Source organism: Oncorhynchus masou, chromosome 28 (assembly GCF_036934945.1).
Source record: "Oncorhynchus masou masou isolate Uvic2021 chromosome 28, UVic_Omas_1.1, whole genome shotgun sequence".
NCBI classification, from domain to species: Eukaryota; Metazoa; Chordata; class Actinopteri; order Salmoniformes; family Salmonidae; genus Oncorhynchus; species Oncorhynchus masou.
In genome coordinates this window covers 27,092,817-27,106,409 of record NC_088239.1, presented here as the reverse complement: position 1 = coordinate 27,106,409, position 13,593 = coordinate 27,092,817, and the positions used below count along the sequence as shown (strand labels likewise).

At 43.2% G+C, this 13,593-nt stretch overlaps 1 long non-coding RNA gene across 1 annotated transcript in view; it reads left to right on the top strand.

Moving 5' to 3' along the window:
- Positions 1–13,593, top strand: part of LOC135518554 (uncharacterized) — a 49,045-nt gene that overhangs the window by 32,329 nt on the left and 3,123 nt on the right. Inside the window, exon 2 of the long non-coding RNA XR_010452168.1 lies at positions 10,325–10,431. This is a non-coding gene — a long non-coding RNA (uncharacterized LOC135518554). The remainder of the gene's footprint in view (positions 1–10,324; positions 10,432–13,593) is intronic.

The following is a 13,593-nucleotide window of genomic DNA, read 5'->3' as shown; positions in this document are numbered from 1 at the left end:
ATATAATTGTTTGGCCATAATGACCATCGTTATTTTTGGAGGAAAAAGGTGGAGGCTTGCAAGCTGAATAACACCATACCAACAGTGAAGCATAGGGTGGCAGCATCATGTTGTGGGGGTGCTTTGCTGCAGGAGGGACTGGTGCAATTCACAAAATAGATGGCATCATGAGGAGAGAAATGATGTGAATATACTGAAACAACATCTGAAGACATCAGTCAGGAAGTTAAAGCTTGGTCGCAAATGGGTCTTCCAAATGGACAATAACCCCAAGCATACTTCCAAAGTTGTGGCAAAATGGCTTAAGGACAACAAATTCAAGGTATTGGAGTGGCCATCACAAAGCCCTGACTTCGATCCAATAGAAAAATTGTGGGCAGAACTGAAAAAGTGTTTGCGAGCAAGGAGGCCTACAACCTGACTCAGTTACACCAGCTCTGTCAGGAGGAATGGTCCAAAATTCACCCAACTTATTGTGGGAAGCTTGTGGAAGGCCACCCGAAACTTTTGACCCAAGTTAAATCATTTAAAGGCAATGCCAATGAAATACTAATTGAGTGTATGTAAACTTTTGACACACTGGGAATGTGATGAAAGAAATAAAAGCTGAAATAAATCATTCTGACTTGCCTAGTTAAATAAAGGTCAAATAAAAAATAAAATAAATTCTCTCTACTATTATTCTGACATTCCACATTATTAAAACAAAGTGGTGATCCTAACTGACCTAAGACTAAATTGTTCCTAGGATTAAATGTCAGGAATTGTGAAGAGCCAAGATTTATATGTATTTTCCTAAGGTGTATGTAAACTTCTGACTTGAACTGTATATATATATATATATATATATATCCTATTTTCTACATTGTAGAATAACAGTGAAGACATCAAAACTATGAAATAACACATACGGAATCATGTAATAACCAAAAAATTGTCAAACTAATTGTAACGGCTTTCGTCTGGTGAAGGAGAAGCGGACCAAAATGCAGCGTGGTATTCTTGATACATGTTTAATAACAATGAAAAACACGAACAATACAAAAACAACAAACGGAACGTGAAAACCTATACAGCCTATCTGGTGACAACAAACACAGAGACAGGAACAATCACCCACGAAATACTCAAAGAATATGGCTGCCTAAATATGGTTCCCAATCAGAGACAACGATAATCACCTGACTCTGATTGAGAACCGCCTCAGGCAGCCATAGACTATGCTAGACACCCCCAAGACAAAACACACCACAAAAAACCCATGTCACACCCTGGCCTGACCAAATAAATGCAAACAAACACAATATACTTCGACCAGGGCGTGACAAAATATTATATATAATAATATATATTTTAAATTCTTCAAAGTAGCTACAATTTGTCTTTATGACAGCTTTGCACACTGTTGGCATTCTCTCTACCAGCTTCATGAGGTAGTCACCTGGAATGCATTTCAATTAACAGGTGTGCCTTGTTAAAAGTTAATTTGTGGAATTTCTAGTCTTGATGTCTTCACTATTATTCTACAATGTAGAAATTTGTAAAAATAAAGAAATGAGTAGCTGTGTCCAAACTTTGAACTGGTACTGTATACATATATTTATTTAAATGTTTGTTGTGACAGTTATTGTATTTTCATGACGGTCTTCATCCATAACCTTTCGTTACGCGATTATACGCTTAATCATGCCAGGCTTAAATGCAGTTTCTCACGGAAATATTCCCTACATTTTCCATAAAAGCATTCTTGGAAATGCTTGTGGTTTGGAACGTGGACCACCTGAGGGGTATTTTCCTAGCCTATGCTGTTAAAAAGGAAACCGAGATGTTTCATTTAAGTTTTCCATGAAGTGGATGCAGCATACTGTATGTCAGTGAGTTTAAGTGGATGATATCAGTGCAGTGCCGGGAATTATGTCATCCCTTGTGCCTCAGTGACAGTTGTGCTTCTGACTAACAATCTCTCATTCCAGAGGAAGTACACATTAGGAGGAGAGAAACGGAAAGACCCGGATTCCTCCAGAATGACAATAGGGTTATTCATTTGTCAGGAAGGAAGCGGTCTCTTGTAGAATGCTAATGTAAGGCTGGCTGTCCATTTATTTAATTTGCGTGGGGACACATGCTTAAAGACTGGAAGTGGATGAAAGAAGCATAGCCTAATCACAGAGAGATGCAGAGAATATAGAATATAGCCTTTGGGCCGAACTGCAGAACAATTGGTCTTGTATAGACGATAAGGGCTGTGATGTAATCTACTCTATGGGTACACCGTGAACTCTGTATTACAGTATTATTAGCTCTCCATATGACTCGAATTAAATAGACACTTCACATGTGTAGTGTCTATACCTCTTGTCGTTGACTCTCTGTGACATCTCCAGCGCCACAGACTTATAAAATGGCTTGAATAATACACATAACAGTAAAGAGTTACCGGACCCTAGAATATTCCGTTTTGTCTACCATTATTTCATTTTCACGACCCTATAGAGGAGAAGAGGTAAGCCCTAAAATATACTTTGGAAATCGTATTAACCGTAGAATCATGGTCCGTAAATGTGTCAATGGAACATTCACAGACATACATTGTGCAACAACAACGAGCCTGATTGAGCATCAGAACGTTTCTATACACTAAATGCTCCTTTCTTCCTCTTCTCTGTATCTTTGTATCTCTTTAGAAGAAAAACCCTTCTTCATTCATTCTAGATCTGCAGCTGTTGAGTAGGGTGGCTGTCTGTCCTTCATGTTTTACGTCCTGAATTTATCGCCCTCAGCTGTAGAGAGACAACCTTAAACTTTGTCTTCTATAGGATGGCCACAGCAGCTGCCTGGGATGTCCTCGCTGGCTCCTCATGTAAAAGACATTGATGAAAACGACTCAGGCCCTGAAAGTTGATAATGCTCTAATTTGATATGGCACCCCCCATCAGCTGTTAGTGAGGTTCTTATCTAGTTCTGTTGGTGTTTAGACCATCACAAATTAGGAATATAACATGGATATAGTTTTCCTTGGATGTTAATTGTTGTGGAGCTGTGTTTACACAGGCAGCTAAATTCTGATCTTCTGCCACTAATTGGTCTTTTGACTAATCAGATATTTTGCCGATAATTGGGCAAAAGATCAGATTTGGGCTGCCTGTGTAAATGCAAACTCAGTGTCTTGTTATAGTCTTCTAGGGAAACTGGTTGTGAGAGAAGAAAAGCTGCATACATGTATCCAATCATAGACAGGTTGTAACTCTCTTGCCACTAGCTATAGTTTAAGATACAACACTGACTGAACACAGTTGGGTTGCCCAGCGTAAACAAAGCCACATGCAGATATACGCCCATTTGTGCAACGTAATCATGTAAATCACATGTTAAGAGACTACCGTGCTACCTCTGTCTCTGCTGTAGCTGTGTGGGCTTTGGCATCAGAAGAAGGACTCATGCTTTTACGAGGCAAGCAGCTGTGAGGGACAACATTAGCCACGCTGACTCATTACACAGAGTGGCCTGAACACATTGGACCAATTTATTCCCGGTATTATTGGCAGCAAATGCAGGGAAACAGTCCTGGCTGGTTGTCTTATGGTTTTAGGAAATCCACATAAGGGGGTCTTGCGACTCCCTTCACCCCTTCCAGCTCTCTATCCTGGCCCTCTCTCTCTCTCTCCCCAGGCTGTACTGGAGCAGCTGTTGGCCAGCATGTCAGTGGGTAATCCCTAGAATAGAGACTACTAATGAGGCCTGAGCTCTTCAGGAAGACCTGGCCCTCAACTCTCCAGAGGAAAAGCCACATCACACAGCCCATTAAGTGATGAGGTTCCCCTGCTGCCTCCGGGGGTCTCCTGGGGTATCGGGGGGGGGACAGGGGGTCAATATGACGTCAGATCACATCCATAAAAAACATGGATATTATGTTCAATCTTTTGCTCAAGTTGACTGATTATTGCTCATATGTGGACTCGTTTTGGTAATCAGTGGCTGTATCTTGTAGGCAATCAGCAATTAGTACAGGGAGGTGTGCTCTTCACCTCTGCTAGGCAATTAGCAATTAGTGTTAGTACTTCGGTCTCCCCTGTCATTGGTGGTCTCGTCTGCAAAACTCAGACCGTTCAGTCAAGATATTCGAGGAAGGAAAGAGAGGAAGGTGCCACACCACCCTCTTACTTGAGTATCATAGCTGGTTATTTTCTGATGGTCTCATTTTGCTCTTTTGTAGCATTGTCAACTGCACTATATAGACAGAAGTACGTGGACACCCCTTCAAATTAGTGGATTCAGCTGCACCCATTGCTGACAGGTGTATAATGTCGACCGCACAGCCATGCAATCTCCATAGACAAACATTGGCAGTAGACTGGCCCATACTGAAAGGATCAGTGACTTTCAACGTGGCCCCGTCATAGGTTAAATGCCACCTTTCCTACAAGCCAGTTTGTCAAATGTCTGCCCTGCTAGAGATACCCTGGTCAACTGTAAGCGCTGTTATTGTGAAGTGGAAACGTCTAGAAGCTCAGCTGTGAAGTGGTAGGCCATACAAACTCACAGAGCGGGACAACCGAGTGCTGAAAATTGTATGTCCTCGGTTGCAATACTCACTACCAAGTTCCAATCTGCCTCTGGAAGCAACGTCAGCACAACTGTTTGTCAGGAGCTTCATGAAATGGATTTCCGTGGCCGAGCAGCCGCACACAAACCTAAGATTGCCAAATACGCAATGCCAAGCGTCAGCTGGAGTGGTGTAAAGCTCGCCACCATTGGACTGGAGCAGTGAAAATGCGTTCTCTGGAGTGATGAATCACGCTTCACCATCTGGCAGTCCAAGGGACGAATCTGGGTTTGGGGGATTCCAGGAGAGCGCTACCTGTCCCAATGCATAGTGCCAACTGTAAAGTCTGGGGTTGTTTTTCATGGTTCAGGCTAGGCCCCTTAGTTCCATTGAAGGGAAATCTTAACGCTACAGCACACAATGACATTCTACATGATTTTGTGATTCCAACTTTGTGGCAACAGTTTTGGAACGGCCCTTTCCTGTTTCAGCATGACACAAAATGCTCCTCTCCCTGTAGGCTTTACAGACGTTCCCCACCCCTTGGCTGCAACCCTTCTAATTTAATGTACCCTCCGTGCACAACGTGGAATTCCTGGTCTCCAGCAGCGTTTGGAACTGCCGCTCTGCAGTCAAGAAGGTCGACTTCATCTCAGCTTATGCTGTCCTTCAGTCTAGACTTTCTGGCCCTAACGGAGACATGGATAACCCCAGATAACACAGCTACTTCAGCGGCTATCTCTTCATCTGACTAGTTGTCCTCTCATAGTCTGAGAGCATTTGGATGTCGCGTGGTGGCACAGGGCTACTCATTTCTCCTAAATGGGATTTTCTCTTTTCTCCCTCATTCACCTGTCCATTTCCTCATTTCAATTCCATGCTGTCACTTGTCCACTCAAGCTCAGCATTGTCATCTATCGCCTACCAGATGCCCTTAGAGAGTTCCTCAATGCGCTTGACACCTTCATAAGCACATTTACTGATGATGGCTCACCGCACATTGTACTGGGTGACATCAACCTTCCGATGCCTGCCTTCGATTCATTTCTTTACACCATTTTCTTTCTGTGTCTGCACCACGTACTCTCACAACTGGTTTTCCAGAGGGCTCGTTTCTAGGCCCTCTTCTCTCTATACAGTCACTCGGCTCCATCTTATCCTCACATCCTCTCCTCTCCTATCATTGTTATGCAGATGACACACAACTACTTTTCTCCTACCCCCCTTCTAACACCCAGGTGGTGACACGCATCCCTCTGTGCCTGTCAGATTTCTCAGCCTGAATGTCGGCCCACCACCTCAAGTCAGAACTGCTCTTCCTCCCAGGGAAGGCTTGTCCGCTCCAAGACCTCTCAATCACGGTTGACAACTCCAGTGTCTCAATCCCAGAGTTCAAAGAACCTTGCGTTACCCTGGACAACACCGTTGTTCCCTACAAACATCAAAGTAGTGACTCGCTCCCGCAGGTTCGTGCTCTACAACATCCGCAAAGCCTCAACATTACACAGGAAGCGGTGCAGGCCCTAATCCAGGTAGTTGTTGTCTCCCATCTGGATTACTTCAACTCGCTGTTGGCTGACTTGTGCCATCTAATCCCTGCAATTTATCCTGAGCGCCACAGCCCGCCTGGTGTTCAACCTTCCTAAATTCTCCCATGGCACCCCGCTCCTCCACTGGCTTCCAGACTAAGCTCGCGTCCCTTACAAGACAATGGTACTTGCCTACGGAGCAGCAAGAGGAACTGCCCCTCCCTAACTTCAGGCTATGCTCAAACCCTAAACCCCAACCTGAGTACTCCTTTCTGACACCTTTGGTTTCTTGTCCATCCCACCCCTACAGGAGGGCAGCTCCCGCTCAGCCAAGTCGAAGCTTTTCTCTGTCCTGGCACCCCAATGGTGGAACCAGCTTCCCCCTGAAGCTAGGACAGCAGAGTCCCTGCCCATTTTCCTAAAACATCTGAAACCTTAACTCTTCAAATAGTATCTTAAATAATCCCGCAGCATCCGCACCCCCTTCTCCTGTAATCTAACACGCATACTTTTTTACCCCCTACTAGAACTGACTTTGCTGATTGCTACTTTTTTAAGGAAAAATAACTTAAATATGTGGTTGTCCCACCTAGCTATTGTTAGATGAATGCACTAACTGTAAATTGCACTGGATAATAGTGTCTACTAAATGACTAAAATGTGAACATAAAATGTAGTGTCTTCCTATGTGCTGTGCACTGATTTAGTCGTTCCATGTTAACTGCTTTATAGTGGTTTAACAGGTTGACCAAAGTGGTTACTCAGTCAGTGAGGTCCTCTAAGCTGTCATCAACCAAGTCATAACCTGAAGATAATTTCCGTTGTAGGGGGAGGGAGGAGGGGAGTTGAAGGGCTCCCTCCCCAGGGTGTTAATCTCCTCTTATGAGTAAAGAGCTTGTTGTCGATGACTGACGGGCACCAGATCACGGATGGATGGTGTGGCGCTGCTGGACGGGCGGGGACATAGATACGGTTGCACATTCCGTTGGTGTCATGTTACAGCTGAGATATGAAGCACCTGGCTGGAGTTGGACGCGTTCAGTAACTGATCACTCGAGGGGGCTGACATGGCTTTCAGGGAACTAGTTGAAAGCAGATCACCGTGAATCCCCTCCCGGCCGCCCCACTCTCTGAGAGGAGACAACTAGAGTGGGACCAGGAAATTTATTTTCTCTCCAATACAAGGCCATTTGTCACTCAGTATTGGAATTGTGAGAAAGTTTTATGATTCAATGCCCGCCTTCATGTCATGCTTATCTGAATCAGTGAAGAATGAATCTGTACAGCAAGAAGCAGATTTCCCAATAGGTGGGCTGTAAAAAATAAGTATGTGTTCTGCTAGAAGAGGTGGAAATGCCCCTTTGACTTCACTGTTCTGCTCCGTAAAAAAAGTGTGTGGGCTGCAGCCAAAGCCTTCCTCCTCAGGGCAGCCTTTTAACACCATTGTTATCAGGTGACCTGCATGAATCAACACCACCAAGTCAAAATCGGATTCCCCGTTCCCACTGAAGCATGGCATAGTAAAGTAAAGGCACTCTGTCACCTTGGCGGGAAAGCTCCTTTGATGCTTTAAACATTAATTAAGCAGTTTCAGTGTAGTTATTCTTTAACGTTTTATACTTCCTGTGTGCAGTCTGTGTGCATACAGTATCTACAGTGTAGCTGATAAGTAACACACTACCGACTACATTGTGTGCGAGGGTATGTGGGTGCACAGTCGCTTCCCTGTTGTGTGCTTAATACGTATGCTTCGTTGCTGCATCTACATGTGACTGAAGACTTCACCTCTGTGCTAGTTTAGCCAGGTCACTCATAGATACCACCCTGACAGAAATAGGGTGCAATCATCACGTGAGTGGAGACAGGGCACAATACCAGTTTGGTCCAGTTTTAAAACGGCGACCACTCCCCTTACTCACACACATTCCTTTCAATACTTTGTCACCCTCCTGAAATACACTCACACTGAGGTGTAGCCGCCATATTTTTACAATCAGACAGCTGCCCAAGCAGTCACTCCCCTGAGGGGAGGCGTAAAGTGCCCTACATGCAGGACAATAATGGAGTCAATGAATATGAGTGAAAATACGATTTGTGGAGGGAGTCTTGCTGTGAGTGAAGGGTTCGTTGAGCCTACTTGATTTGACTACTTTATATTGTAACCCTGGGGAGACACAGTGTGTACCATCGAGCCACATTAACATCCACCACTAAAAACCAAAGACGTGCTGTTATATTGCGCTCAACATGAGCAAAATGTTCCTAACAACTAAGTGGATACTGAATCCTGATATTAAATGTTCATATGTACTTTTTAAGTTCATTCACGGAATATTGTGTCATAATTCTAAAAGAAAAATTCTAAAAGATTTATAGCATGGGGTAATAAAGAGATGTCCTTGAGACTGATGATGTCACCCACAGAAAATGCGTGGTATGGATTCCATTCTGCAAAGAGTTGGCCTATTCCTTGAAAAATATGATTGAGAGGGCAAACAATAACCAAGAACATTGTTCTATTTGTTAGAAAAACGTGTTTCCCAATACCCGAACAAACAATAGTGAACCAACAGTGTGTCTCACTATTGTCAAGATATGACATGTTCCTCAACAACGGTGTGAGTCTCACCGCTGTCAAGATATGACATGTTCCTCAACAACGGTGTGAGTCTCACCGCTGTCAAGATATGACATGTTCCTCATAGGCATTCCAAAAGTGATGTTCCCTTCAGCTAGGCAACATCAGGTGTAGCGTAAATTAAGCAATTTAAAAGAACAGAAAGTTCGTTACATTGTATTTTCTTTTTGTCTCCTCAATGCCTTGATTTGTCTCAACTCTCCTAACCCCATGTATGCAAGAACACGCTTGTCATTGGAGGACATCAGCACATTCTGAGTTTATGACCATCGAGAGCTGTAGAACTAGCTGCTCTGGCTATTCATTTGCATTTTACTGTGCAGACCTGTCAAAGGCTAATATGTTTGAACTGTTGCATGGATCGAAAGTAGTGCACTATAAAGGAAATAGGGTGCCATTTGGGACGCATCATAAAAGTGTGTACACCCTTTGGCCTTTAAGTCACTAAGGCTGGGTTGAGACTGATCTATATCAGTCATTGGTCTTTTGAAAAAGTACTGGCACCTGTGATTGGTCAAAAGACCAATTAGTGGAAAAAAGATCAGAATGTGGCTGCCTATGTTAATGCAACCACAGTTCTGCTTTAAGAGGGCTGCTTTTAGACCAGCGGATAAAATCTGCCCACTCTCATTGAAGCCATGGAAGTTCAAGGATGACCACGGTACTGCAGGCATTATTAGCAGAAAACAGGATCCCCATTATGCTGAATGAAAAAATGACAATCTTCGTGGTAAATTTTTGTGTAAGCAAAACATTTTTTTGAAGACAATCATAGTACCAATAATTTATTCTACACCAGATGTATGTCCTTAAACCGATTATTTTTAAAAATCGCCCACAGATTAAGTTATAAGGATAATTAAGTTGCTAATGGCAGCCTGCAGTACCACGGTCGGCCTTCAACTTGAGTTACCTAATGAGAGGGGGCAGCACTGAGCTAGCCTGCAACGTCACTTCCTGGAGTAGCTCAAACTGCATGACCGACCTAATTTGGCTTCAATGAGCTAGTGACATAGGAATGAATGGTGTCACATGGTCGATGGCTTTGTCCATTCATATATACAGTCATTGGTTTACAGTGCTTGACTTGGAATGAAATAGGTGTCGGTACTCATTTTGGAAGCCAGTACTGTTTATATTTAGGTGCAACAGCTCCACAATACTTTTGATAATGTTCTATAAGAAGAACAGGAGCTCAAGCAGAGAACATTTTAGGTGCCGGTAGTCCTGCTCTAAAATGTAGGTGCTGGAACTCGTGCCCAAGTCAAGCACTGTTGGTTTAGACAGGCTGCCCAAGTCTGATATTTTTTCACTAATTGGTCTTTTGACCATTTAGATCTGAAAAAGATCTGATGTGAAAATATCTGATTTGATTTGTCAAAAATATCAGATATGGGCTGCCCGTGTAAACGCATCCTAAACGCAGCCGAGGAGTGATTCATAAATCAATATGAAACTAGGGCCAAGTGTGAAAGACCCAGACAGTTCTTCTGGTAAACGGTTAACCTTAGATTGAGAGCAGCTTTAGCATACACACTCATATAAGTAAGGAGGGTAATACTTTCGCTCTTGATTTATTGCCTTTGATGAGTTCATTTTTCTCTGTGTTTGCAGGAAGACTGTTGAAGACCCTTCCCGCTCTGCTCTACTCAGCTGTCAATCAACGAGGATCAGCAGATTTATAATGAAAATCAAGACACCTGGATGGAAGTTATGAAAAGGTGAAAAAAAAGCATAAGGGATTTGTTTATGGTCAATACGTGATTTTATGTTGTCATGTCTGTCTCTTATATTATGTCAATCGTCTGCTGTATTATAGGAAACCAGCCCTAGAGAGTGTACCTATGAATAAAGTCAACGAAAAGAACTCAGACATTAATACAGACACACTCTCACATACGTACCACAAATCCCCTCATTAACACATTATCAGAAGAGATTTGACTTCACACCTCGTCAGGAACCTGACCACAGGTCTAGACAGGGTTTGAGGGACGTCACTAGGGAATATTTAAACAGTGGTCATCACCTGATTGCTGATCTAGGATCCGTTTTTCCTTTTAGATCATAATGAATACGATCACATGGACAAGGGGGACCTGATCCTAGAACAGCACTTCCACACAGAGACACTTTATGAATACAGGCCCAGGGGTTTTATGAGGGTCCGAATTGAAATAAAATAAATGAATAAAAAGGAAAGAAATAAGTAGCTTTGTGTTGTTGCACGCTGCTTCCTCTTTTCTTAGAGTCATGCTGATGTTGAAGACCCACCCTAAAACGGTACACTGTGAACTGTGCTGTGACCGGGAAGTACCTAATGTCACAAATATTATGTACTACCAAATCCACTTACCACAACCTTATTCTAGTGAAAGGGACAGTCCATATACAAAGTCTCACCTACCGAAGCAAACGGTGGTGTGCATGTGTGCTTATGTGTGTACTATACAGAAAGTGCTTCATTATCATAGTCTTGGGGAAAGGGTAAGCAATAGACCATGCACTACTACATGAAAAATGTATTTATCCTCCTAATTCCCTAACAGGCAGGCCTGCAAAACCCATGGGGTCTATTCAATGATGTCATATTCACATCTATTACGCTTAAGATAATTGAACAAAAGTCAGTTCTCAGTGGAACGGAACACTGGGATGTAAAAGAGGATATGATAAGTTGTGCAATGTATTGTTTTATGGGGACTGAGGTCAGTCCCATGTATGTACATGTACGTACGTACGTGTGTGTGTGCATCTCTGTCTCTGTGCCTGCATGTCTGTGTATGTATCTCTGTGTATCTGTTTGTCTGTGTTTGACTGACAATGGTACAGTATAGGCCAGCGTTTCCCAAGCTCAGCCTTCTTGCATGTCCCCCCCCCCCTCCCCCAACACTACACAGCTGATTCAAAGCTTGATGATTCGTTGATTATTTGAATCAGCTGTGTAGTGCCAGTGTAAAAAACAAAACCTGCACCCCTTGGTGTCCAGAGGACTGAGTTTGGGAAACCCTGGTCTAGGCTGAAATATGTTGAGGCCATGCTCCTGCTGCCCGTATTTTCCACTTTTTATTGCCTGTATTTTCACTTTTTATTGCCTGTGTCCTGAATGCTTTGTACTCCTGTGACTGGTCGGTGTCAGTAGCTGTCGCGTTCCATCCATCTGTACTAATCAGTCTTTGTCAATCAGAAAGAGACTGGAGCAGAATGCCTGAGTCTGAATAAATCTCTCACTTTGGCAGAAGTTAATTTGACTGTTTGTTTCTTACAGGCAGTCAGCGTTCATTCTTTACACTGAACCAAACACTGACACTGAACCTGGATTTTCTGTGTGACTACCTTCTACACTCTTAGAAAAAAAGGTGCTATCTAGAACCTAAAAGGGTTCTTCGGATGTCCCCATAGGAGAACCCTTTGAATAATCATTTTTTGGTTCCAGGTAGAACCCTTTTGGGTTCCATGTTGAACTCTTTTCAGAGAGGAGTCTACCTGGAACCAGAAAGGGTTCTCCTATTGGGACACCCGAAGAACACTTTTGGAACCCTTTTTTCTAAGAGTGTAGATAGACTTGATAGACCACATGCACTTACAAAAGTGTCACAGTAACATACAACACATACAAACCATACCCTCACCTGTGCACATTCTTTTAAATCACGAGAGTTAAACAACATCTTTCTCTACAGTTACAGGGATTTTTATACCAGTCATTTACAGATTACATTGCAGACACACGCTTGTTCAAACATGACGCAAAAATGACTCACAAAATGGATTATTTTAATTCCACCCCACCCACTCCTTAATCTCCATTATATAACTTTCACTAAGGTACTGTAAATTCCCCAACAATAGATGTTGCCTTTGTACAGGAAGCCACAGAACCACAGAAGATGTCTAGATTAGACACCTCATTTTGTTTCATTGTGCTCTGCCTCGCTCACTCACTTAACTTTTAAGTTCAATTGGATCCGAAAGAAAGTGAGAGAGTTAAACAAACAGAGATCTCATTAAAAGACACCACTGTCAACTCCATCCTCCCACTCCTTCCCTCCACAGGGGGACTGGAATGTCCTGTCATCCATTTCCTCCCACTCAGAAACACTGTGCTGGTGTGGTGATAGCATCTAGAGGTACAGGATCTAGGTAATGAATGAACTGGGATGCCCACACACTGACGATGGGACCCTGGACAACCTGACACCAAGTCTGGAAAAGGATGACTGACTTTCCCACCAAAGTCCCGTATCATCGGAGGTGGCTACAGTCGATTGAACACACACACACACACACACACACACACACACACACACACACACACACACACACACACACACACACACACACACACACACACACACACACACACACACACACACACACACACACACACACACACACACACACACACACACACACACACATTCTCACATTCCACACAGGCAGATGTCTTGCCACACACAGGACTCAAATCTACACTGACATACTGCATACACAACTTATCCACACACCATAGTGCACATGCCGCAAGATGGTTTGTGTATGCTGTGTTGCGGCATTGCCGTGGGTGACCGGTTTCTTTCCCCCCAGCAGCTGCTCTTGGTCTTATTAAGGTGTTCCTGTAACCTGTACTGTATAGCAGCTGAAGATAGTCTACCCACACAGTCTATTTGATGAGTTTAGGACTCACTGAGGGAGATTCTGACGATTAGTGATTGAGAAATCACCTCCCTATGGTACGGATTCATTTGAGCTCTTACTGGAAGGATCTTTATGTCAACTGAGAGTGAAGATATAAGTACATTTTGCCAATAACATTTTGTCTGTGTCTACATGTTTGTGGTACAAACAAAGGCCTAATAGGAGATCTAGCTTTACAGTTCTCA